This window comes from Loxodonta africana, chromosome 22, assembly GCF_030014295.1.
Source record: "Loxodonta africana isolate mLoxAfr1 chromosome 22, mLoxAfr1.hap2, whole genome shotgun sequence".
In the NCBI taxonomy this organism is placed as follows: Eukaryota; Metazoa; Chordata; class Mammalia; order Proboscidea; family Elephantidae; genus Loxodonta; species Loxodonta africana.
The window spans coordinates 19,547,914-19,551,382 of NC_087363.1; the positions used below are offsets into that span (position 1 = coordinate 19,547,914).

A 3,469-nucleotide genomic window follows, 5' to 3' on the forward strand; every position below is an offset into this window, starting at 1 on the left:
CTGTAGACCAAGGGTTCTCAAACTTTTGGGACCCAGGACACATTTACACTCTTAAAAATTATCTAAGACTTCAATGAGCTTTTGTTTATGTAGATTATATCTATTGATGTTTGCCATATTCAAAATTAAAACAGAACATTTTTAAATTACTAATTCATGTAAACATCATAATAAGCCCATTACATGTTAATATTTTTTATGAAAAGTAACTCTGTTTCCCAAAACAAAATAGTGAGAAGAGTGGTACTCTTACATTTTTGCAAACCTTTTTAATGTCTGGCTGGATAAAAGACAACTGGATTCTCATATCTGCTTCTGCATTCAATCCATAGTGATAGAATGTTTGGGTTGAAGTATATGAAGAATATCTAGCCTCACACGATACGAAGTTGAAAAGAAGAGGTAGATAATTGTGGATGTTCTTCATTGATAAAACACTAAAACTTGACTCTTAAAGGTTAGTCGAAATGTAGAATTTGAAACTATTTTAGTGAAATATTTCACGCTTTGTAATATTTCAATGTTTTGGATTCTGTTAATGGCCTAATTTATGGCCTAATATGTGGTCTGTTCTGGAGAATGTTCCACGTGCCTTGGAAAAGAAAGTATTAAAAATATGGAATGCTTCACGAATTTGCATGTCATCCTCGCACCGGGGCCATGATCTTCTCTGTATCCTTTCAATTTTAGTATATGTGCTGCCCAAGTGAGCACTCATACTTTGTTACATTAAAATCTATCAGTCTATTTTGCACTTTGAATGGTAACATAACACATTGATCATTTGGAAATTATTGGTTCAACTGGAGCCCTGGTGGCACAGTGCTTAAGAGCTTGGCTGCTAACCAAAAGGTCAGCAGTTTGAATCCACCAACTGCTCCTTGGAAACCCTATGGCGCAGTTCAACTCTGTCCTGTAGGGTCGCTATGAGTCGGAATCGACTCAGTGGTGATGGGCTTCGTTTCAGTTTTGGAGTTTTATGCTGATTTTCCAAATGTTAACACATTTCATTATACAATATTTAAAAATCACATTCACCGACATCACCACCAATCTCATCAGAAAGGTCTTCAGTATTGGGAAGCTGTCAAGCTCTCAGTGGTAGACAGAAGTTTTCCAAAAGTCTAATTTTCACTTGAAAGCTCAAATTTTACAATTGGCACAAATACTGTCAAGATTTTTCTTTGAAGTGACTGGCTTATCTCATTCATTTTCAAGAAAATAGCTGCCAAAGGCCTAAGTTTGAATAACCCTAGTCTGTCAGCAAAAATGGTGTTCTGTGAAAAGTAACCTGTTCCACTTTGCACCTCAAACCGTCACACAAGTGAGACGGTCACTGTTTGTAGCACAAGTGCTTTATGCAGACTTCCCAGTTCATCATCCAGAGTATTAAAAGCATATCTATGCAAGGATCAAGATCTAATAAAGTTAATGTTTAGTGCTTTATCAAGGGTATTTTTAAGTGAAATTGGCTTTTTTTTTTAACTTGAAGTGTCTGATAGAGAATAACACAATGACCACTAGTACAAGTTGGTGTAACTGCCTTGATTCATGCTAAGACACCAGTATTTTTAGAACCATCACTGCAAATGTCACACAGTGAAAAAGGAAAATAAGTCTTATTGTTGTTATGAAAACAGTTTTGACCTCAAAGATTCCTTGAAAGGGTCTCAGGGACCCCTGGGTTGGGTTGCCAGATGAAATACAGTATGCCCATCCAAATATTGCAAGGGACATACTTACACTAAAAAATTATTTGTTGTTTATCTGAAATTCAAATGAAACTGGGCATCCTGTATTTTTATTTGCTACAACTGACAAACTTCCCCTTGGGGATCCATAGACCACACTTCGAAAAGAGCTGCTTTGGGCCATTTTTGAGCAGAGGAGTGATATCAGATTTGTGTTTCATGAAACAGCTCTGACCCCAGTGGGGAGGATGGAATCAGAGGGTAAAATTATTTGTAAGGCACAGGAAGTTCTGACGAGTCAACTGAGATATTGCTTGTTAACTATAGTTCTTGAGAAGGACAACACTACTCTAAGTTTTGGCAGGAAAACAGAAAACCCTCCAAAGGGTAGCTCTCATCCTAGTTTATAAATTTCCAAAGAGGAATGAGATCCCCTAACCCCTCACGTTAACTAGCCCTGCAACCACATCCCTTCACCACTGTCAGGAGTTCTTAATTACAACTGACTACATGCCGGGGTGGGGGGGGGGGCGGTGGCGGTTTCGAACCAGTGCTTTGCATGTCCACCCTGGATGTAGTGAATCAGAATCTACAGTGTAAAAGGTCCCCTGGTGATTCTTATGTATAACTTCCTGGGAACTTGCTAGAAATGCAAATTCTTAGCAAGGTACTTGTTAGAAATGCAAAATTCTCAGCAAGGGTTCAAATAAGTACCCACCCAGCACAATTTAAAGTCTTTTCTTCTTGCTTTGGCTGCACTTAAAGTACAGCCCAGCTGGTCTTTGTCCTTCAGCAAGTCGCTGCTCCCTTGAAGAGAAGGATTACATTTCACATCAGACTATGTAATTCCAATTCCTTTAACTGGTTCATTCCCACCCTCCTTGACCCAATTCTTAAATTTTATCCATCACTCTCTGATGCACTAAATCCTCTCCATACCCTACCAGTTGGGAAATCCTGGCAGAGCCTAGTATATACAGTCAATACCCCACTATCCACGCTGAATAAGGGAAGCAGTGAAAGGGGCAAGTCTTAAGTTTCCCCATCTGTGAAATACATTGCTTATAAAACATGATCTCTAAGCATTCTTAATATTCTAATATGGTATACTGGACAGCCAGTACTTTGGAACCAGGTAGATCTGGGCTCAAATCCTGGCCCTACTAGCTGGCTACTAGCTATGGTGGCCTTGGAGAAGTCACTTACCCTCTTGAGGCCTCAGTTTTCTCGCCTTTAAAATACGGATGATATCACCCATCTTATCGAAATATTGTAAAAATTAAGAATAATTTTGTAGATTCTCTGACACGTACTATCAAGCTGAATCATACAGCATATTTGAATTTAAATATTCCAAAAAAGAGAACCATTGAAACGGTACTGGCAGAAGTGAATCTGCCCTTCCTTTGGTTGGTCTCAGTTCTTGCCTTTATGCCCTGACTTTAGAACTTAACTCCCTTAACTTCCCAACTCCATTAAGATACAATCCACTGCAGTGACTCTCCTTTTTGTTAACAGCATTCTGTCACCCATTATAGTCCCAAAGCAATAGAAGACAGTGGGTTTTTGAATAGTCCTTGTGTTTTGTTTAATTTTAATTTCCAGTATCAATACCGATATCTCTTGAAGCAGTTAACGTAAAAGGACAGAGACAACGGTAAATAGGTATTTACAAACACGTATGTGAGTGCACCCCCATAGCACATGCTGAACTTGAAAGTGGGGACCTGCACACACAGCATGCCCCACAGTGAGTTTAGTCAACACTATTGCACAAC

At 38.9% G+C, this 3,469-nt stretch overlaps 1 non-coding gene across 1 annotated transcript; it reads right to left on the reverse strand.

The window, feature by feature from the left end:
- Positions 1-610: 610 nt before the first annotated feature.
- Positions 611-714, reverse strand: LOC111750632 (U6 spliceosomal RNA). Its single transcript, XR_002785735.1, has one exon. It is a non-coding gene; the product is annotated as a U6 spliceosomal RNA (small nuclear RNA).
- Between the last annotated feature and the right edge of the window lie 2,755 nt (positions 715-3,469).